Raw genomic sequence first — 24716 nt, 5'->3', positions numbered from 1 at the left:
CAACCTTAGCTGAGAAAGACGAAGACTGAGAAACGAAGCCAAAGCTGAAACACACCTCATCTATTTCCCGGATTGTTAGAAAAACCCCACTTACAAATATCAAAAAAGGGTACAAATGCCCTTTTTGCCAAATGAAAATCTAGCACCTGCATTTATTTTATTTTATTTTTGCTGAAGAAGATTGGCCCTGAGCTAACATCTGTGCCAATATTCCTCTATTTTGTGTGTGGGATGGCTTCCACAGCATGGCTGACAAGTGGTGTAGGTCCACACTCAGGATCCAAACTCGAAAACCCAGGCCACCAAAGTGGAGAGCGCTGAACTCAACCACTACACCACAGGGCCAGTCCCCAGTATCTGCATTTTTGGCTCACAAATTATACTCCCCTTGCTTCATGTAAAGGACAAAACACAGGCCCTAGAATCATGCATTCGCAGTCCTCTGGCTACAAGACAGGTGGCTTTGGTCAAGTTGTGTAACGTCTTTAAACCTCAGTTCCCTTATCAGTAAAATGGGCATGACAGCACCTACTTTACGGAAAGATTGTCAAGATTAGTAGAGATGATCTGCGTAAACTCCCGACCCAATGCAGGGAAGTGGCACACAGCAATAGCTCCAAGAATGCTTGTCTCCTTTCTGGCTGGCGGCACATGCACAACTAGAGATAGAAAAAAAGAAAACTCTTTCTGATAGTTTCTGGATAATACAAAGAGGAAAGGGCTATAGGTCTTTTGTGTCCTTTAAGTTCATCTAAAGAAAAACAGGGCCATGCACAAACTCACTGTCCAAAATCATGTCCTGTCAGTAGCTCATTCCTTTAAGAGTCAGTGTCCAGACACAGCATTGACAAGGAGAGAGGGTTGGAAATTGATTCCTTTATGCTGTAAACCGGATTATCTCTTCAGACAAGGATGAAATGGTAGTTTTGTCCATTTATCTTAATTGGGCCATTTACGATGGTGACTCAATTTGTAACAGAACAGAAACACACTGTTTATTTCTGTTACTTTTATCTTTTTAAGGAACAGGTGGAAGAAATTTACATAGCTAACAAAGGCCAAAGGTGAAATCTCTTTTACGAGAACAGACAAAGGACCAGAGTTCATTTTTGGAAATTTCCTTCCAATTGAGGTGTTGCTGATAATGCTGGACAACTTCTGGTTTTGGAATGACTACCTCCCTGGGTGTTCACCATTCACTCAGTCCAAACCCTACAGCTACGATCTCCTGGGGAATCTCCACACACTCTCAGCTGATCTCATGCCTGAGTGAAGAATATAATTGTTACTCTAAGAAATATTTGGTGCCTTAAAATTACGCGATGTGTCAAAATACAGCATTCTGTCAATGATATTTAAATTTTCATGGGTTTTTTACTCTCTTTCATAATATTTAAATGGTTTGACTATAAGACTAAACTGTTTTAAAAGCAACTTTACTCTCAGCACTTATAGCCTTTCATATAGACCCACATTCAAAGGTCTGAATTCTCTTTTAGAAAATCCTCGTTTACATTTGAAAAGAGGAGAGGACTTGCATCAATAATATAGATAATTTTAATTCAAAATTGCTCTTGAATTAAATTATTTGTATATTTCTGAAGGAAAATAATCCAGGGACCAAAATAACCTGGATGATTACCTTTACTTATTAACTCATTCTCCTAACTCTGGCCTAAACAACTGGCCTTTGAGAGCTTTTGAAGGTGGCATTTCAGAAAAATCAAAACACTCAGAATATCTAACAATATTTTTTTCCACTGGATTCACAGACCCGTGTGCTGGGAAATGTCAATAACTTATTTAGACAACCAAAAGAATCTTAGAACGAGAAGAGACCTCATGCTCCACATTTCTATAGAATCTTACAACTTAGAAAAAAATACTTGCAAGAACGTTTTATCTTTTGATCCTAACAATCACCATGTGAAACACAGACCATAGTCTCCACATTTACAGATGAGAAAACAGAGATTCAGAGAGGCAAATGTTTTGTTCAAGGTCACATAGCGAGTAAGTGACAGACTGGGGCTGGACCCAGGTCTGCTAACTCCACGCCCAGAGCTCTTCTCACGACACCATAGCTAAATCTAGAGTCCCTCAGGATTGGGTTGGCACCAGTTGTCCCAAGGAGATGGCCTCAGATGTTGGGTCAGCATGCTATCCTTGGTCTTGTCCTGTCTCAACATGGGCTAAACATTAGAATCAATTCATGCCGATACCTGGGCCTCAATCCAGACAAATTAAATCAGAATTTCTAAGGATCGGGTCTAAAAACAGGTGTTTGAGAAGTTTTCCGAGTGTTTTCATGTTCAGCCAGAGTTGAGCATCATTGTCCTAGATTGGCTTTTGGACAAATAGATGCTGGGTCTGTTTTTAAGTCAAAGCAATCACAGGCGGTTTAGTTAGACATGCCTGGTTTCAAAATTATATCTTTTCCAGGCCTATTACCTTGCAATCAAGTCCAAAGTCTAAAGATGGAAGATTTAGCTTAAGACTGGAATCCAGAAAGATGGAAAGCAAATAGGTGACTTGGAGTCTTGGAAAATGGTGGATTAAGGTAATCTGACAAATTTCAAGCTAACAACTATTAGGGGTTCTGGATAATAAAATACTCTTAATTGAATTTTTATGGCAAGCTGTATATTTTGTTTTGGTTAAACGAACAAACATACTACCTGTATTTGTGAAGATATGTTTGTATATGTTTTCTCATAAGAAGGACCGTGAAAAGGGATATTTGCCAGGCTGGCATCAGTGGTTATCTTGGCAGAGGGAGAGGCATGGAGAATGGCAGAGCTATAATTAGTCTTTCCTTTACATAGCCAGCATGTGTTCTGTAATTTAAAAAACATAAAATGAAGAAAATTAAATTGATATATGAATCTACAAGCAATCAAAAATAACAATTAAAAACAACAATTTATAGTTTACATTTATGGTGACAAATATTGGGAGGCAGTCACTGATATGTTCTATATACATGAGAAGGAGTTATCATTCTATACACGTTTGTATTTCCTGTTTCTTCTGACATAGACTCTAAAGTCATGTTGATGTCCCTAGAGACGTCCTGTTGAGTCCATTAAACACCCTTCACCCCACAAACCCAAAAAAAGAGGTAAGATATAACTATTTTCAATACACAGCAGAGCTTAAAGGGAAGAAAAGAAACTCTTCAGATGTCAGAACTGAAGAGGGAACTACATGTTGGGTGGTAAGTAAGAGAGATGGCACTGAGCTGCCCAGAAAGGGGCAGGACAGGGAGGGGCTACTGCACAGGTCCTAGCACTGGAGGCTCAACCCTAATGCCCATGAGTGGGATGGTCCACTGAAGGACCTAGTGGAAAGTGCAGCAATTGGGAAAAAAGAAATTATAACAAAAATTGAAAAGGGAAAGGCAAAAAGCAAGAGTGAGAAAAGAAATTGGTAAACACAAGGGTAAAGCTAAACAATGAATGCATTAAATAATCACAGTAATGATGATGAGGAGTAGGAGGAATTTGAAGGTATTAAAAGGTGGAACTAATATTTTAGACAATAATTACTTGTGAGATGGGAGGGATGATCGAGTAAAAGCATTTCTGATGCTTCGGAGCATACGGGCAGAAAGGAAAACTTCGATTACCTTTAGTCTGAATGTCAAATCAAGAATAAATATTAAAAGTTTAAGGGTAACCACTAAAAGGAGAAAAATTAAGGATAACTACAAAAAGGGAAAAGAGTAATAAATACAATTGTGTTCTAGCAGACCAAAGAAAAGGAAGAAATAAGAAAACAAGCAGCACGGTCAACTGAAGACACAAAAAGATACAAATAAATGCAAATATATTAAGAAGAACAGTAAGTGTTCATAGACAAAACAAGATGGTTCAAATTCAGAGACTCTCAAACTGGATTTTAAAACTAACCCATTTATAAGATATTCATAAATGATATGCCTAAAACACAAGGACACAGCAAGGTTGAAAGTAAAGGGATAGAAAAAGATACTCCCAGCAATTGTGAAGGAAAAGAAAGCTGGTGTGGCTGTGTGAATATCTGATGAATTTTTTTTTAAGATTTGGTTTTTATCCTTTTTCTCCCCAAAGCCCCCCAGTACAGAGTTGTATATTCTTCGTTGTGGGTCCTTCTAGTTGTGGCATGTGGGACGCCGCCTCAGTGTGGTTTGATGAGCAGTGCCATGTCCGCACCCAGGATTCGACCCAATGAAACACTGGGCCACCTGGAGCGGAGCACGTGAACTTAACCACTCGGCCATGGGGCCAGCCCCATGATGAATTGTTTTTAAGGTAAAAATCACTAAGAATAAAAAGAGTCATTACAAAAATGGTAAAAAGAAAAATTCTACAAAAAAATAACAATTCTAAAATAAGATGCAAAAGGACACCATAAACAAAGTTAAAAGCCTGGGTGAATATATTTGCAACACATATAGCTGATGACTAGAATTCAGAATCAATAAGAAAAAGGCAAGCGCGTAACATAGCCAGACAAAGAATATGAATAATCAAGTCACAGAAGCAGAAACCCAAACCATCAATAAATATTTTAAAAAGTTAACCTTGCTAATAAACAGAGACATGCAAATTTGAAAAGGAAAATGGAATAATTTGATACGCATTATATTTGTAAATTTTGAAAGTTTGACAATGTCAGTAATTGTTAAGGATGTAGCAAATGTGACGTCTTTACATTTGCTGATAGGAGTGTAAACGGGTACCACCCCTTTGAAGAACAGTCTGGCGACACTCAGTACACTTGAAGGTACATATGCCACACAATAGAATAATTCCTTTCTATTCTAGGTGTCTAGCCTCGAACTACGCTCACAGCTGTGCCCAAGGAGACACATTCAGTGTTTATTGCTGCAATTTATGTAACAGAGAAAAGTGGAAACAACCTAAATATTTCTCAGTAGAAGAATAGATAAACTGTGGTTTCTTCACGCAACATTTAAAGTAAAAGAGCTGGCTTATATGAATCAAAATGGATATGAAGAACATAATGTTGAGGGGGAAAAAGCAAGTTGCAATTGACATATACAGTAGGATACCAAATATGTAAATTTTGGAAACACAAATAACAGTAGTTTATATTGTTAAAGGATTCACACATATGAATAGAATTACAAACACAGAGGAGGAAATGATACAGAGTAACTTCAGAGTTCTGGTTACCTCTGGGAAGGGAGGGCTGGGGAAGGGATGAGGAAGGTAGCTATTTCAACAATGTTCTGTTTCTCTTTAAAAAATTCTGAAGCAGATATGGCAAAATATATAAGACTCTTATACTCGAATGTATGTTATGTATTGTTTTCATTTGTGTGTGTGTGTGTGTGTGTGTTTGAAATATTTCTTAAAAGTTAAAACGATTCATTTGAACCTCAGAGAGGCTTCAGGAAAGGAGGGAGACGGAAGGTGAAGAAATTGACAAGTCCTTAACGATGGTCAGGAAGGGGCTCTCTGTAGCCAGACTCTAATACAGAGGTCACAGGGCAAGCAAGAGGAGGGGTTAAGCAGATAGTGCAAACTACGGTTTCTATTAATGGAGAACTGGCAGATGTGAAAGGAGGGGAGAGTCTTAAGCAGCTCCAGAAGAAAAACCGAAGCTAGGCAGCCTGATTATCTGTACGCCACTTAGGTTGCTATGATTTGGGCTGAACTCCATAGTTTTTATAGAGGTCTTTATTCCCATCGAAAATGCTGGCCAGCGTCTGAAAGCAGTCAAGTTCAGCACTTTGGAATCATCAAGCTGCAAGAGCGTGTCACTTCCTGGAACATTATTACTCCTTGCAGTAGAATAATAGCAGTAGTGTAACAGCAGGCTCAGAGGTTAAGTGACTTGCTGGAGGTCACACAGGAGGGACTCCCCCCATCCTGGCTCTGATTCCAAAGCCTTCCTTTCCTCTACACTGCACGCTTCTTCTCAGGGTTCAAATAAGCCTCTTGCAAGTTTCCTACTTCCTTGCAACAGACCCAAGTAGTTTGAAAATGGCTATGGATATCTTTTTGTTTTTTCTTTTTCTCCCTGTGGCCGGAGTATATTAACACCCAAGGTATTGAGTCACCAAGCTCAAGTCTGGGCGTGCTTAGCAGACCCCATAGGGAAGTCCACTAATGGAGGAAGATAATGGAGGCTTCAAGGCTTGGCAGTAATGGGTTTCAGTTGACCTCAGGGAGTGACATACTCTGGCAGGGACAGATGTCCTCTTGGTCCCCAGGTGAGGACATCTTGCTTCCCAACTGGCAAGAAGAAGTCCCAAGCACTGAACCCTCTCCAGGGTAAGAGCGCTTTTAGGAGCTGATGCCAGGTGTTACGGGCCTGGAGAGCAGCTCTCCGAGTGGTGAGGAAGGCAAGTTGGAGGCCCTGCCACCTGCTCAGGACACCAGCGCTGCTTTGGTTCAGAGGTAGAAGTTGTTCTGCTTGGACAATTAGAGTTACAGGTCAGCCAGCCTCTCCTTGGTTATTGGTCTTGTCTGATGAGATGGGTTCCAGTTCCCGCTTGAGCTTCAGTGAATCTAAGTGCACCATTAGGAAGAAAATTGAGGCTTAAATTAGAAAACTAAAGGTAAAAAAAACAACCATTCAATAGCAGCAACAAAAAAATTCTCCTGCATCTTTTATCTTGTCAACCAGCTCTAGAACTCAACTGAGACATAAATAATCCTCCTTTTGGTGTGGTTTTTTTCATTTTGTCTTGGTATCTCCTGTCCAGGCATTGCAAAGAGTGAAAAGCGTTGGATAGAAATAAAGAGCTTGGCGTTTAGTGGTGTCTCTGAGCTGGGCAAGGAGCTGCGTGAGCCTGGACTTCAGTTTCCCCAATTTAAGACTTGGTGATTTCTTTCTTTCATTCTTTCTCTCTTTCTTTAACTTGATGATTTCCAAGGTCCCTTTAAAGTTCCAACTTTTACAATTTGAGCACCTACTGTGTGTTGTAGGTGTTGCAGGGGAACACAGAGATGCTTGAGATATGACCTAACAGCCTGTGACACATAATGAAGCGGGAGCTAAATTGAGTGGCGGAAAGCATAAAAGTGGAAAAGAAAGGCAGATCTCTAAGGGCTGGAGGAGAAGGTCGGGCAGGATTTAGTGAGTAATGGGTGTTCCAGGTAAGGGAAATGGCATTAGCAATTATCTTAGCAACAGACCCTGCTTGGGCTCTCTCAATTATAAGTCCCAGATACTCAACTCAAACCAGCTCAAGGGAAAAAAGGGAGGGAGGGCTTTGCTAGAGGGATAGCTGCAGAGACACAAACTTGAAGCCGCAGGACAGAGGAGGAAATTGGGGATTGGCCACCAGGACTTCTGTCTCTGCTTTCTTTGTTGTGCTCCATTCAGAAAGCTTTTCTCCTTGTGACAGAAAAGACTGCTGGAAGGTCCTGTATCACAGGGTTAAAACCTGTGATCCAAGGAAAACAGAACAATCTGCTCTCCAACTTGGAAAAATCTGGAGAGAAACTCTGATGGTGGGACTATCTTGAGTCTGGGCTACACATCCACCGCTGTGGGCATGGGGGTGTGGGGGTCACTGTGATTCCCATCAGAACCATATGGACTAAGACAGAAGAGATGCCAGCCCAGATATCAGTTCCCCTACATTAAACCCAGCATATGTGGGGTCAAAACCAAAGCACTCCTTCCCTGCTGACTCCCTGGCTCCCTGGCTCTAGAATCCACTATCTGCCATGGACACAAACAGCCAAGTTCACCCACCTGGATTCCTTATCATCTCCTCCTCCTCCTGATAACAGCCTCCCAAGGCCAAATGCAGGCTGGTGGGAAAGCTCTGACCAGCAAGGCCACTGACTCCCCCTGCCATCTACAAGCAGCCACATTCCACACAAACCTTTAAAACCCCTCACCTCCCCTCTTTCAAGGAGATGAGATGAAATGAGACAAATTTGAGGGCTCACTCTCGTCTCCTGGCTGATATCAGCCGAAATGAAAACACTTTCCTTGCCGTAAGCCTGGTGTTCCAGTTTTTATTTGGCCCCTCTTGTGTGGTGGAAGAAGAACCTATGTTTGTAGGCAGTAACAACCTGGCGAGCCTGGTGACTAGGATTTCCTGGAAAGCAGTCCAGCAGCTGCCTAGGTGATTTGCCTAAGGACTATCCCCAGTACTTTCTGTCTGGCTCGGCACCGCTGACCCTAGGCACATTTTCTTATGGCAAAGAAACAGTTTCTAGGTTGGTTGGTTGGTTGGTTGGTTTGTTCTTCACTCTGGGGAGTCACCAGACTCTGAAATAGGGTAAGTCACCTCAGGGACACCCATGAACTTCCTTCCTCTCCTCTGGGGTCCCTTCCATTCATGAATGGGCCATCTGGGGTCATTTCCATTCACAGAGGGGCCATCTGGGCACGCATTCAGAGTGGGAACAGTTGTAAGACTTTTTACCCTCAGTCTGGGAACCAGTTCACTGGTGTCTGGTTTTTCTGTGTCTGGATCTGTGTGTCTGTCTGTCTCTGTGTATCAGAATGGGAAACATCCTGTCTGTCCCCAAGCAGAGCCCATTGGGGTTAATTCTGAGTAAATGGTCTAATTATAGCTATAAGCCAATGTCTAAAAGGGATGATTTTCTTTTGTAACACTACATGGCTACAATATTCTTTAAACTCCAGGGAAAAAATGGCCAAACAATGAATCCTTAGGTTGAAAAATTTTTAGAGAGCTCTTGTGATAAACAGCTGTTTTATTGGTACCTACGAAAAGACCAAATTAAAAGGATAATACAATGACTAGTCTTAAAAACTTAAACTTGGGGTCTCAGCTTCTTCTTGTGGTCTTACAGATGCTAATGAAAACGCTAAGTTAACAAAGAAAAATCAAAAAGGGAAGCGTCACAGGACTCATCACAGCAGGATGAAAATCTTTAACTACTTATTAAAAAGGAAAATGAGATGAATAAAACAAATAAAAAAATTAAAAAACAAAGGTTTTAATAACACGCTGCCTAAGGTTAGATGGGCTAATGGGACCCCCTTACTGGCCCCCGGAAATTAAAGGACATCAGACAAACCTGTTCTATTCACCCCAGTTTTAAAAACTTTTAAAAGGTCAGGAGGCAAAAATCACAGTGAGAAACCTGACCAAGAGTTGTTTGCGGCAAAAGTTAGGCTGCTCATGTTGATAAGACTATAAAGACTAAAGTGTTTAAGCTAATACTATATGAAGAGGTTATGTCAACTTTGCCTGAATGTTTTTTTGAGAAGAGATGTTATGTCTACCTGGGAATGCTTCCCCTACACAATATTGTAATACTGAAACTTGTTAACAGAATTCTAATGTAAGTTATAATTAAAAGTATTATGAGTTGAGATGAAGTTTTGTAAAATTGGTATATTTAAATGGGGCAATTTCAGTTTACTCAAACTGATGTATGCAATTGGAAAAAGCCAACTACAACAATGGGAAGCCTGTTTTAATCTTTTGAGGCTTCTAAATAAAATCAGAAATATTTACTGCCTCTTTAAGAAAAAAAATTAAATATGCCAGTGGCCGAAGCCAAGTCTGCTGTTTCTTTCTCTTCTCTCACTGAGATTCACCACTTCAACTCCCCCAAAATTCCTGATCTAAAATTAAACAAATCAAAATAAGTACATCTTTGAGACAATTTGGAATTGTAATGGCCATTCTGGGGAACCTCTGTTTCAGATGAGTCCACCTTGGGGGTCACTCTTAAAAGGGAGAATTCAAAGTCTCTCATAAAGGAATATAGTCTTTGATTAATATACAGAACCTTCTAAAAGGCAAAGTTATTTAACATGATATAAAATTATCTTTGGTAAATAAAAGCTTGTTTGAGTTTACTGGTTTGATTTAAAATGGACATGTCCTGAAAGTTATCAGTATTGGATATGATAGAAACATACAGCCTGGGTTTGCTGGTCAAATGAGCTCAAATTATCTCTGTTACAAAATTTGTCAATAAAAGTAATAACTTAGAATAATAGCAGATTTTGTTTAATGTCTCATGAGGTTTTTGTAGATGATCTAAATATAATAGTTGAGAATGGGTAAACTAAATAAATGTAAAAGGATAAAGGTTTTTGGAGAAACTTTTTAACAGTAATTACGTGTTATGATGTGTGCACTTAAAACAACTTAAGATGATGGTTAACTGCTTTAATGTCACATGAAATTTTTAACACTAATCCAAACATAATTGGTAAACTGGGTAAGACTTTTTAAGTACAATAATTATGTTTTAGGGTCTGTGTCCTTAAAAAAACAGCTCCCAAAATATTTTTGGTAACTTAAAACTTTAGAGTTTTTACTAAGTTAAATGACAAAATTTGTTGAATATCTGGGTCATTTTTGGATAGGATGGAACACTGAAACATTCTTGCTGACCATGTCTAAGTTTACCTACTTTTGGCTTCTTATTACAGGGAAACTAAAGTGTTTGGGTCTATTAATAATCACACCTGTGTTTTATTACTATAAAGTAACATGGTTCTAAAAATTATAAAAAGTATTTGTAAGTTTGTCAAGCCACAGAATGCTAATGTAAAGCAAAGTTTATAATTGGTTACTTGGTTTTTACTTAGAAATAAAGGTTTCTAAGGGTTGCAGATTCTAATATATGTAACTAAAGCTACTAAAAATTAATAAGGAAAAAATCTTTGTATACAAGGAAAATAAAACATATGTTTTCAGTAAGAAGGTATAAAAAATAAAAGTATTTTTACTTGTGGGGTTAAAGAAAAATACATTTTTCCTAAAGTACTAGAAGGGAAAAAAGAAAACCTGGGACAAATTCTAAATGTAAAAAGTAGATGACAAAGGTTTATAAAGGTAAAACTCTGAAGAGTTTTATATATGGTCAAGTTGGCTGAGATTTTTAAAAAATTTATTAAGTAAATAAGTTTGTTTTTGTTTTTTAAAGATTGGCACTTGAGCTAACAACTGTTACCAATCTTCTTTTTTTTTTTTCTGCTTTTTCTCCCCAAATCCCCCCAGTACATAGTTGTATATTTTAGTTGTGGGTCCTTCTAGCTGTGACATGTGGGACACTGCCTCAGCGTGGGCCAACGAGAGGTGCCATGTCCTCACCTAGGATCTGAACCAGAGAAACCCCTGGTCGCTGAAGCAGAGCACGTGAACTTAACCACTTGGCCATGGGGCCGGTCCCAAGTAAATAAGTTTTAATGTCAAAGGTAAACTGGTATAAAATTAAAATTTGGTCTCCTCTTTCTTCAAAAGATAATTTTCCTAAACTTTTTATCTGCTCTTGATATAAAGATTATAAAAAGGTTTTTTTGACTATTTTAACTGTTTCCCCTGACTGTTTCTGTTGTCACTTTGAATAGATACCTGAACATGGTTTCACAGTGAGCATTGTTTCCTATCTGAACACGTTGTAAACATTTTCATATTTTTGACAAGCTCCTCCCTCACAAAAATATTCAAGTCCTGAATAAAAGCTTTCTTTTGACCTGGAAGAGGAAGAGAGGTTTCTCTGGGGGTTTTCAGAGGGCCCCTGAGACTTCTCAGAGAAATTTTCTCTCTTCCTCTAAGAAAAAATACTAAACTAATTAGGCTTATTTGGTATGTTAAATAACATGGGAAGCATTGTCAGGTAAGTAATGATAAACTTTCTTAGATGGTATTATGTGGATAAATGTTATTGATATAATTGTTTTAAAAATTATGTAACATTACTAAAATTCTGATCTGTTCTGATTGTCAGCCACAATTCTGGTTGTTGTCTCAGAATATTATGTGTCAGAAAAATAGCCAAGTTTCTTTGTCAATTGCCATTTTTAAATATTTTATTATTTACAGACAGCAGTTGTTTTACTCTGATATTTTTACAAGTATGTTTTATCTGCAAAAGAATTCATGAAAAGAACTCTGGCACTTACTCTAGAATACAGGTTTCTGATAAACTTTCAGATCGTAAAACTAAACTTGGAGGCTGGCCCGGTGGCACAGCAGTTAAGTGCACACATTCTGATTCGGCGGCCCAGGGTTTGCTGGTTCAGATCCCGGGTACGGACATGGGACTTCTTGGCAAGCCATGCTGTGGTAGGCATCCCACGTATAAAGTAGAGGAAGGTGGGCATGGATGTTAGCTCAGGGCCAGTCTTCCTCAGCAAAAAGAGGATGATCGGCAGCAGATGTTAGCTCAGGGCTAATCTTCCTCAAAAAAGAAAAACTAAACTTGGTAAGAAATTGCAGAACTCTAACAGAGAAACCGATGACTTCAAGAAACTGTTAACAAGATTAAGGTGAAGAATCTATTACATAGGACTAAATAAATGGATAAGGATGATTACAATTTTTATGCTTTTTTATTTAAAATATCATTGATCTTTTTAATATTTTGTGTTTTGTTTTCTCAGATTTAAGGAAATCTTTTCCTCTTTTCACTTATGCTAATTATGACATAGCAATTTGATAAAATTATACATTTGTAAACAAAATTAAAACATTTATCTTTTTACATTTATCTTTTTCTCTCTATCTGATCCCTCTGGAATTTAAAAACTCCTGATAATTATGTATTCTTATTTTCATGGCTTTATAATTATTTGCATAAGTTCAATTAGAATCTGTTCTTATAACAGGACACAATTGGAAACACTGGTTATAATACCAAGGCTTTGACTGCTATGTCATATTTGAAAAAAACATACAGACTCAGATATGACCCGTCAGCTTTTGAGGAACTAAGGTTGACTTTCTGGAATAAAGACACTTGGAAATATTGCCCTGGTACCTTGCTTATGGGTTCCCAAAAATCTGGTAAGGTTGAGTAAAGAATGTCACTGTCTCTGGCAGGTGCAAGGAACCCCAGGATATGTTGGGAAACCCCTCGAAGAGAGGAAGTCACCTAAATCTGTAGGTATTACAGGCAAAATCTGATGGCAAGTTCTTTGTCTGGCTTTCTTGGCCTCGAGAGGCCTTTAAAGTTCAATCTGAGATTCCTTGTAGAAAGTTCCAGCAAAGCAGATTTAAAAGAACCTATATGATCAATTGTGATTCTTACTGTACTTATGTAAATAATTAGGCCAAATGTATTAAAACTAAAGTTATTTTACAACCACTTAGTCTTAATTTGGCCCTGTTTGGTAAAATTAAGGGTGATTTTAGAGAGAAAAAATGTGTTTCAATAGAGACTATAATACACATTCACGGATATTAGATTAGATTCTGGTTCCATTAATTATCTTTGAGGGTTTTTTTTATATCTCTAAGCTGGACTGGATCCTGAATTCTTCTAGGCTCCTGAAATATCTGAAATATCAAATCTCCAAACTAACATTTCCCATTTTTTCCATCATTTTCATTTGGAATGATTGAAAACTGAGCCTGCCATTTTTCCTAAAACCTAAAGCTGGAGGACTTGATGCAAACTTGAGAGATTCACGCCTGCTGCCACGTAAGCCACTCAGAAAGCCACCTGAGTACCTGATGACACCATCAGAGACATTCAAACTGCAAAAGATCTTTAACCCTGACTTCTAGGAATCTTAATTGACTGCCCCCTGGGCTCAGGAACTAATTGATAATTTGCTCCAACCATTACCCTTGTTTTTTTCTTTTTGTTTCTCTAGAAACACTTCTTATTAAATGCCTGGTTACTTACTTACATGATACAGACCTAACTTTGGGAGCCCACCTGCATCGCTGCCTTATTAAAAGACTGGTTCAACAAGATGGAACAACCTATGCCCCAATTCAGCAGGAAGTAGCTAGATTGGTTGTCGCCCCAAATCCCTCAAGGTTGAGAAATCAACGTAAAATAAGGGGGAATTGATGCTGGCCCTGATATCAGTTCCCCTACATTAAACCCAGCATATGTAGGGTTAAAGCCAAAGCATACTTTCCCTGCTTACTCCCTAGCTCCCTGGCTCCAGAATCCACTTAATGCTATGGACACAAACAGCCAAGGTCACCCACCTGGATTCCTTATCATCTCCTCCTCCTCCCTGCAAACAGTGTCCCAAGGCTGAACGCAGGCTGGTAGGAAAGCTCCAACCAGCAAGGCCACTGACTCCCCCCACCATCCACAAGCAGCCACATTCCTCACAAACCTTTAAAACACCACGATTCCCCTCTTTTGGGGAGGCAAGATGAAACTAGACAAATTTGAGGGCTCACTCTCATCTCCAGGCTGATGTCATCTAAAATAAAGACCCTTTCTTTGCCGTAAGTCTGGCATTCCAGTCTTTATTTGGCCCCTCTTGTGTGGCGGGTAAAGAGCCTATGTTTGCAGGCACTAACAGGAGCAGAAGATTCCACATCAGGAAAAGAGAGGAAAAGATTCTGGGCAACAACAGTACAACAGTATCTAAAATAGTGCTTCATATCTGTGAACCCATTTTACTGATGAGAAAGCAGAGGCTAAGGCTAAGTAACCTGCCCAAGGTTACATGGTTTTTGGCAAAACCCAACCCTAACCCTGATCCACCTGATCAAATCTACTGTCCAGAGCTGTTGTTATTTTCTTTTCTGATTTAAAAAGTAATGCATGCACATATTTTTAGAATGTGGATAGCATTTTAAAGAATAAAAATGAAATAAAATTCACCATTGCTAAGAAACAATCACTGTCGAAATTTTGGTATGTTTTGTTCTAGGTTCTTTTTCTATGCAACTATGGCAGAGATTTGGCATGTGCCATTTTATCATTTATGATTTTGACCAGTCCGTAAAGTACCCCCAAGGACCATGGAAGATCTACCCAGATCCTCTTTACAGACCAGACCACCCAATCCCCCAGCAGCTGTGTGTGTTGGCTGCTAAGGGCTCACAGCTGCCCCCACCTGAGATGCTTGGAGGTTTTGCCCACTTCGGGGCCCCAACAGCCAAAGATTGACTACAGTTGAGTTATAAAAGCTCAGCTCCCCTCCCTTGCAGCAGAAAACTCTAGGGTCCTGTTTATGCTTGATCTTCCTGTAGAATCAGGTGGAAGGTGGCCTTCAGTTAAAAGGGCATCTTTGGCTTCTTTCTCTCCCCTGGCCTGCTTTCATCACCTCCTTAGAAGTGCCCTTCAACTTATCACTTGCACAAGAATTCTCTTTTCAGGCTCTGCCTGTAAGGAACCCAAGTTTTAATTGGGCTAAGGCACGGGTTCTCTTCACCTGCTCTTGAAGATGGAGTGGACCATTGAACCACCAGCCAAGTCCAGCCAACCACCAGCATTCACATCTCAACATGGTTTTGTTATTTTCTCTTCCTTTTACCCTTGCAGTAACTTATGAAGTGCTAAAAGCTGAGTTTCCTGGTTTAAAAAGCCAGTTACATTACACATTTCTATAGTCTTGTATTTATAGAATCATTAAGGCTCTGAAGAAAAACATGCATTATTCAGTTAAATTTTACTGCATTTTATGGGAGGAAAGTATATGCTGTAATAGAAGTCTTAATTTAAGGATTCATGAAGATTTTGAACTTACTGATTATCATATTCCCTCCATTCTAAGATCTACAATTTAATGTTTTTGAAAGTCTTAGAATCAATGAATACATTTAGTGGATGTTTTTTCTCCCATCCCACTCCCCTGAAATCCTGTTAAATATTTTCTTTATATTCAGAATCATCTCATTGGGTTCCAAGACATTGCCCTCCCCATGAATAAAATTAACTCAAACCTATAAATTAATTTGGGGAAAATATGACATCTTTATAATATTGAGTGTTCTCAACCAGCAATATGGTATGCCTCCTCATTTATTTGTCTTCGCTTATTTCTCCCAATTGATCACTATCATTTTCTCCATGTGTATCCTGTACAATTTTTATTAAAGTTAGTGTTTTGTATTTGCATTGCTAATGAGAATCTGAGTTGTTTTCCATTACATTTTCTAACTGGTAATGTTCGTACATATAAAAGCTATTTTTAATGTTTCTTAAACATTTGATTACCTTATAGTTCTATCTTATTAGTACTATCAGCATTTCAATTGATCATTTGGGGTAAGCTGCACAGATAATTGTCATCATTTGCAAGTAAAGAGAATGTCTCTTTTTTTCTATTGTTGTACATTTTATTTCTGATCCATGTCTTATCACATTGACTAGAATGTCTACAAAATTTTTAAATAGAGATAAAAGAAATCATTGGAAATGACTCTGGTATTTCACCACTAAGCATGAAATTGAGTGCTTAATATAGATATTTTTCAACAGGTTATATAAAATGTGTCTCCTCTACGTGAAGAATTTCCATCAATAATTTAGGCATTTATCAGACTCAGGATGACGTGCGGCAAATACTTTTACGCTTTGGTGTAAGTTGGACTTGGAGTTGAATGTCAGCCCTAGTGCTTACCTTGGTCTTGACCAATTTATCTAACCTCTCCCTGCTTCAGTTTCTTTAGCTATGATGATAATAATAACTCATAAGGTTCTGTGATCACTAATTAATCTAGTTCCTATGAAGTGTCCAGCACACTGATGATCCCACGATGGATAAGCAATTACCCCGCATTTCCAAAGTAAATCCTACCTGGTCGTGGCAGATCATTCATTTAACACACCAATAGATTTAATTTGCCATCATTTTATTTAGATTTGTTGCATCCATCTTTGTCACTGTGTGCCAAATGGAAAGATTATAATATTTTCTCTGTGTTTGTATCACTTGGAGGATAACTATGCTTTAAAAGTGGGAGAAGATACATTTTATTTTTATTGCCCCAACATCTGGAGGATACACTATCCGCCCATCAACAGTGACTCTGGATCATGTAGAAATAGGATTACTCACAACTCTGAATATCAGGGTTGTGTGTATGTAAGTTTTAAAAAGACTTCCCAGAGACTCTGATAGAATCTTTTGGATGTTTTAAACCATTCTTGTTGAGAATCACTGAGACAATTATAAATTAGTGTCATAGCATTCTTGTGAATTTTACCTTTTATCCATATAAAGTGACTCCCTGCAACTTAATAATTGCATTTACCTTGCATTATATATTTTTTCCTGATGTTAATATTGTCACTCCTATTCTCAGTTTTATTTTTTTCTCTCGCTTTCAGGTGAAGCTTTGACAAATAGCTGCAATTGGCTTCTGGTGTGCTTTGAACCAAATCTGAGACGAATTGTCTTTTAATAGGGGAATTGAATCTAGTTCCATTCGTTGTCCTCACTGATGTTTGGCCCTCATACATCTAACTGATATATTTGACTTATATCAGTCAAATTAGCCTTTGACGTAACTGGCTTTGTGTTGCAAAATGCTTCCTCTAAGTTTTATGCGCCTGTCCTGCACCTCTTTACCTTCATGTCTACCCGTCACTCTTCGTCTCCTTTGCTTTGTATCATGGAGGGGCTGACCCCTACAGACTACAGGTCCCAGGTACCCTCATCAGCTGGCTTCAGGCTCAGTTTGGCCAATGCAACACATTGGCAGAAGCAGCAGGAAGAAATCAGGGTATTTCTCCCTCCATTCTCTGCGTTGGCTGCATCGCTTCTATAGATAGCTTCAATTTCTGCTGGACAGGACCCCTATGGTTCCAGTTTCCACTCAGTGACCTCTACCCCTGGGTTCAGCTACACCACTGCCCTCCTTTGTCCCTACAGCCCAAGAGCTCCATTCTCTGTCTTCCATATCCTCTCCCTTTTTATAATTGTCCTCTTTCTCTGGGCTTTTCCTCTGCATCCAGAGAAAGAGACTTAATTTTGTCCTCCTTAATGCCAATTCCATTTTCTGCAGTGTTATTTCTTTTCTTTCTTGCTTCTAATGCAAATGCAAGTTTTATCATGCGATTGCGTTTTCTATTTCTTTACAATCTTTATTTCAGATGATCTCTGTTGCATCTCAGCAACCCTTTTAATCTTACCATTTCATCCACTGTGTCTTCTATCTCAGAGTTCAAATTTACTGAGCACAAAGAAGACTCGTCCTAGTAAATGTTATTTCCTTTTCCATATTATTTTAAAGGTTTGCTTTTCCTTTGAATCTAGTATTGCCCCTTTGTATGTCCTGGAAAACCTTCAAAGGTCTCTTGTTTTGGTTTTCTTATCATTTGTGCTTGATGAAGAAGAGATCTGTTCAGGTGTGTTGCCAATAAATAATCTGGATGGATCTTCTTTGCTCATTATTATGAATTATATGATGACTGTTAGAATCCACATCCAGACCTTAAACTGAGGGCTGATTAATATGCACTCTAAATTCCTAGTGGTCTTGTGTCTGTGCTGGACTAGAACAGATTCCCTGACTTCACTGCCCAGCTTTCTGAACACCTGGAAGGGAACTTATTCTGGGATAACTTTATGGAGCCTTCTCCTCTTGGGAAAAGCAATGTGTGGACATCTACACCACCCAGCATACAAGCATCTCACAAGTCTCTCTCTACTCCTTCATCCTCTTGACTTCACAGTATGGTACAGAGATTCATACCTGTTCTCTTCTGCCATGGTCCATTCCTTCTTTTTAATTTCTGGGAAACTGCAGTCCCACAATGGGTAAATACATAGAGGTGATAATAAGGAGTGGTGGAGGTTAAATGGCCTCAGAATCAACTTTTGTGTAATAACTGAGGGTTTCCCTCCTTTTGTTCAGAGAAGACCCTGTGTCTCTAAGGTGGGAAGCAGAAATAGTGATTGAAAATCCCTTGTCGTTTGCCTCCTGCTCTTTTACTCAAGACTGTCATCTTTACTTTACTAAGCAAAAATCCCTCCCAAAGCCTAGAATCCATGTTATTGAAAAGTAGCAGTGTTTTCTGTGTTTTCATGAGTATTTTCACAGGAAGGTGTGAAGGGATGAGGCAAATCAAGTGCCATGGTTAGGTACCATCTTAATCTGGAAGTCCCATCCATGTTCATGGGTTTTCCTGGTTCTCTCCAGGTTTTCCTGCTTGATCCGTGGTGCCCTGTCCAAAGGGGATGTCAAGACATTATCCCATCTATACTCCTGCATCCTAAGAGGTCTGTATTGAACTATCCCAAGTTTGGAGGCCTCATGCCATCCTGTCCCCACTCTCCAACCTACCAGCCCAGCCCTTTATTCACTGAAGAGTATGGGGGCTGCCCAAATCAACTCCCCATATCGCTATCCTGCTGTTGCTACATCATCATTTATATTCAAGAAGATTATTGTGGAGGTGCCAGTCCAGTGGTGCAGCAGTTGGGTTCACACGTTCCGCTTTGGTGGCCCGGGGTTCACTGGTTCAGATCCCGGGTGCTGACCTACACATCGCTTGGCAAGCCATGCTGTGGCAGGCATCCCACATATAAAGTAGAGGAAGATGGGCACGGATGCTAGCTCAGGGCCAGTCTTCCTCAGCAAAAAGAGGAAGACTGATGGCAGATGCTAGCTCAGGGCTAATCTTCCTCAAAAAGAAAAAAAAAGGAAGGTCACTGTGGAGTAGCCTGCCAATTCAGCATGCTATGATGTTGACCCAGATTTGGATCAACAACAAACAAAAATATTAAAATAATGCTCCCATTTCAACTAATTGATTTTTCAGGAACTAAGAGTTCACACACTAATAGGAATAACAGAACTAGATGTGAGCAGAAATTTTGTAATTTATCATGACCTAAGGAGCAGAGGATTATTTTTTACTCACTCACACCAGAGCCTCCTAAAATTGCGGTATGTACTTTAGCACTTATTTAATGACTCATTTTTTTTAGTCACTTGGGTGTGTATTCATCTCCCAGTTAGGTCCGTGTTCACGCAGGACAAGAATGATGTCTTTCTCATCTCTACACCCACAGTATCATGTGTTCAATTCTCCCCCGAAGGAGAAGCTAGGAGCTAAATTGATTAGATGGGCTCCATAGAGCCAAGACTAGCAGATGGGTCTGTAACCTGAGATGCAGGCCTCCCTAAATAGTACAGGGATGCAAAATAAGAATTGGGTGAGGAAGGACAAGGGTAATCTGAGAAAAGGGCCTAAAAATTGTAGTTTCCAAAGCAAGAATGAGGATTTTAGGACAGATATTACAGACTATAATACAAACCAGGATGTCTAAGAACTAAGAAGAAAAAGGAGCAGAAACCAGAGGACAGGACTATTGTGGATGTGAAGTAGACCCTTGGTGAACTTATGCAACCAAAATAAATTATGGAAAGTACTATAACTTTCAGTTTTCTCATCCTTCTGCCAGAAATCCTCCCCCTCCCAAAAAAGTTATATGAGAGTTATCCGATACCTAATAACTGAAAAAAAAATACGGTGCGTAGGATTTGAAATTGCACAGATATGTCACTTCAAGACCCACCCCTGGGGCCGGCCTGTGGCCGAGTGGTTAAGTTCGTGGGCTCCGCTGTGGCTGCCCAGGGTTCCGCCAGTTTGGATCCTGGGCGCGGACACGGCACCGCTCACCAGGCCATGCTGAGACGGCATCCCACATAGCACAACTAGAAGGACCCACAACTAAAAATATACAACTATGTACCGGGGGGCTTTGGGAGAAAAAGGAAAAATAAAATTAAATAAAATAAAAAAAGACCCACCCCTCACTTGTCTGTGGTCTTGGGCCACTCCCCTTTCTGGGCTGTGTCCTCAGCTGTGAAATGAGAATAATAATACCTATGTCACAGGGCTTTGTAGAGGATTGAGTCACACAGAAAGGATCTAGCACACCAGAATCCATCAATAAATGTTCGTTTTCATCCTCCTTCGTCTGGAGTTCTCGTGAGCCTAATGAGGGTAAAGAAGAGATGATTACTTAACAATTTGGAGGACAGCAGCTCTGGTGAGCTGACGCGCATTCTTGATTTCATTATGCGCCGGAAGATGAACGTGAGCAGTCCTGCAGATCGCGCCCCAGCCCTCGCTGCTGCCTCTGTGCTGAGGGATTTACGTTCTGCGTGATTAGGCCTGAAATGGACAGGAAGCTTTATTGTGCTAGGCTGGCAGGGCGTGGAGGAGCAAATTGGTAAAGACGCCTGGGTCAGCAGCAAGCTGGGGGTTCCTAATTTATAGAAACACATCGAGTTCCATCATTCAGCCCCTTCCTTCCTGCTCCCATCTCCCTACCCCTCCCACTAGACCCTTCTCTGCCCTCCCTTGACAAATGGTGACTTATTTATGGGAGGGAAGAGGATTTACTGATGAAGATGAGGCATGAGCCAAACCCACAGGAAGTAAATTCCCAGAGAAACGACATCTGGTAATTTGACTTAATACCACAAACATTTGCTGAACTCTCTCTGCCAGGTGCTAGGGTGCCAGCGATGTGGGGACGCAGGTTAGACCTAGTCTCAGTTCCTTGGGCATTTAACCTCTGTGAGCCTCAGCTACCTCCTCAGAAAAGAATGGGGATGATGCTAGTTCCTGTCTCACAGAGAGTAAACACTCAAGGAAAACTAGCGCTTATTATTATTATCGTCCACCCAGGTTCCCAGACTCCAATCTTTGGCATCATCTTCCTTAAGAAACCCTTCCCCACTGACCACACTAAGTTTCTGGATGCCAGATTTGCAGAAAATATCCCACCTCTCTCAGGACAATTGTTCTAGTTCATCTGCTCTCTGGACTTTTGCTTTAGGGAAGGAGGAAGATATGGGAAGAGCAGGCCCAAACATCACTGAGAAATTCCTTCGGGTCAGGCCAGATGGTAGTCATTTTAGACTGTTCTAGTAACAACCTCCTAGTGGAGTCCTCTGTCTTTAATCCCACTCTTTCCTTTAATCCTTCACATCAGCCAGGATATATTTCTCAAACACAATTCCAATCTTATTGGGGCCTGATTAAAGTCTTCAAGAGCTTCCTATGGGCTGCCACCACCAACTTCTTATGGGGTTGCTCACCACCAACTCCAGGCTTACATTCCAAGCAGTCAACTTTCACATCCTCCATGCTTTTGTTCACGCAGATTTTTGTTGATATGGCACTGAGTGAACATGTTAATTTGGGAAGGACTGACATCTTAAGGGTATTGATTGACTCTTTCACCCAGGACCACAAGGTGTCTCTGCATTGATTCTGGCCATTCTTCATGGCCTTCAGTAACTGTTTGCATATAAATTTAGCATGTTTCCAGTTAAACCCAAAGAGTTTTATCTTTTTTGTCATTGTTGCTGTTATGAAGGGGATACTTTTACATATTACATTTTCTAATTACATATTTCTGATCAAAGGAATACAATTTTTTCTTCACGTTCATCCCATATCCAGCCACTTTATTGAACTCTCTTATTAGCATCAATTGCTTTTAGTTGAACCTCTTGAATTTTCTTAAAAAAACAGCTATGTAATCTATAAGTCATGTCGTTTTTGTTTAAATGAGTATGATAAATTTATCATAAGGATATTGAGGCACCTCAGAAAACCCAGAGGCTCAGGAAGAAGTAGAAGCAGAGTCTCAGATGCCATGAGAAATCTCTCTCTCCATCTGTCCCTAGGAACCCAAATTCAGCACTTTTATGTTACGTATTTTTGTATGGAGTAAAGTGTATGTACAATCCTTTCCTTGTTTGTTTACTTCAATTCATTTATACATTAATTCAAAAGATCTTCATGTTATAAAAACACATATATACACATACTTAGCTAAAGATTACTTTTTAAAGACATTTCAAAATAGTCTGAAAATTCAAACAATATAAAACAAATTCGTTTTTTCACTCAACACTATGAAATGGATAGATGCTGATACATATAGCTGTAGTCTATTTTTTCTTTTATTTTTAAAAATAACATACAGGAAAATTGGATCTTTTTTGGTATATAGCTCTATGAATTTCAACACATATATAAATTTGCATAACCACCACCACAATCAGGATATAGAAGAATTCCAAATATATCTTTTGTGCTGCCCCTTTTTAGTCAATGCTTCTTCCCATCCCCAACCCGTGGCCACCTCTGATCTGTTCTCCATCACTTTAAATTTGACTTTTCCAAAACGTCATATAAATTGATTCATGTAAGTCATGTCATTTTTGGATCTTTCTTTCTAATATTTGTATCTCTCTTTTTCTTGTCTAACTGCTTTGGCTAGGACACCATTGGATACTGTTGGTTTATTTGCACCTCCCCACCTAGACTTTGAAATTCTAAAGAGTGGGGATGATATTTCCTTCAACACCTAGCCCAATTCTTAGCTAATGTAGGTGTTCACTACGTGTTTGTGGAATCCATAAAGGCATTATTGTCAATGGATGGGCTTCCTGTGGGGCCACCATGCAAGCTCCCACAATACCAAAATCCTTTTCCAGGAAAGGGGTACCTTCTGGTACCTAGCTGGCTGTTAGTTCTGGAAAGAAGTCCCCAGGCCCATTTTCATTAAATTAACTTAAGACACAAAGGGAAAATCCCATGTATTACATGCTCACTGTGCCACGTGGAACTGTCAGCCTCTAATTAGAATTAATTAGTTAATGTGGGTTTCAAATTTGGAAGACAAGAAGCTCTGCCTGTGTGCTCATTTGGTGTTAATTATCATGGAAACCTGTTTCAACCCAGGGACTGGCTCAAAGCACTGAGGCGCTCCTTCCCACACGGGCTCCAGGAGGTAACCAGTATGATGCTGGCTGACAGTCAACAGGGCTCTCTTATTGTGTCAAGATCTTGGGGAGAAGAGAACTCACGGCTCTGCAGGGAGTTTAATTAATGCTTCTCCCTCAAGAGAACTTCCGTGGAGAATTCAGGATATTCCGGCAATCCTGGAACAAGATCTCCAAGTTCAGCCGGCAAATGGAAATAAATTTAGGAGGGTCTGGGTCTGGAAGCAGATGCCCCTATTAAGTGGGGCAGCAGGAAGGACCCTCCAAATCACTGTCCATTTGGAGGGGTCTCTAGCCAAAAGACATATCCCCCTCCTAGAGTGTGTGGGATGATTGCTTCTTATACTTGCTAAAAAAATGCATGTAACAACCTTCTTGTCTTGAAAGAGAGAGATTTATTATATTTCACACAGAAGGATACTCTGTGAGAGCATATGTATTGGGGCTTTCTCTCCTAATACGTACGCTCATCTCGTACTGGCCTCCCATAATGTGTGGGTTTCTTCCCCTTCTTTCATTGCCATTGATGGATTTGGATCCACCCATCCATCAAGGCCATGGCCAGAGCAGGGATCAGAATTCACACTGGTGCTGGCTGGGCAGCGTGCAGATCTAATTTCTACAACTGTAACAAGTCCTGCTTTATCATTTCTGATGAAATGCCCCTCCCTCTTGGCTCATTGGTTACTCAGGGCCAGTAACATAGCTGATCCCTCAACAAATGTGATGAGGATAGGTCAATGTTTACTGATGGCAACAATTTCAGAATCAAGAATTTACTTCTGCCCTATCTTCAGCACCACAGAAAAATAATAAGACATTAAAAAGATAACTAAATTTTTAAAAATAATTTTTAAGAATCAAATCCTCTATTGACCAGACTTTGATGAAAGTGAGCTGGGTAATAAAGAAAGGGGAAGGGGGTGCTCGCTTCGGCAGCACATATACTAAAATTGGAACGATACAGAGAAGATTAGCATGGCCTCTGCGCAAGGATGACATGCAAATTCGTGAAGCGTTCCATATTTTTCTGATCGGTGGTTACCAGGGAAAAGGGGGGGTGGGGGAAGGGCACAAAGAGCGAAGTGGTGTACCCACAACATGACTAACAAAAATGTACAACTGAAATCTCACAAGGTTGTAAACTATCATAACATTAATAAAAAAAAGAAAAAAAAGAAAGAAAGGGGAAGGGGAACAGGCCCCATGGCCAAGTGGTTAAGTTTGCTTTCTCCAGCTTCAGCAGCCCAAGGTTTCACTGGTTCGGATCCTGGGCACGGACATAGCACCACTC

At 39.8% G+C, this 24716-nt stretch overlaps 1 non-coding gene across 1 annotated transcript; it reads left to right on the top strand.

Moving 5' to 3' along the window:
* The first annotated feature begins 24345 nt into the window (after positions 1-24345).
* LOC124249236 (U6 spliceosomal RNA) lies at positions 24346-24452 on the top strand. Its single transcript, XR_006891307.1, has one exon. It is a non-coding gene; the product is annotated as a U6 spliceosomal RNA (small nuclear RNA).
* Positions 24453-24716: the final 264 nt, after the last annotated feature.

This window comes from Equus quagga, chromosome 12 (assembly GCF_021613505.1).
Source record: "Equus quagga isolate Etosha38 chromosome 12, UCLA_HA_Equagga_1.0, whole genome shotgun sequence".
Lineage (NCBI taxonomy): Eukaryota > Metazoa > Chordata > Mammalia > Perissodactyla > Equidae > Equus > Equus quagga.
This window is presented reverse-complemented; position numbering and strand designations above follow the sequence as displayed.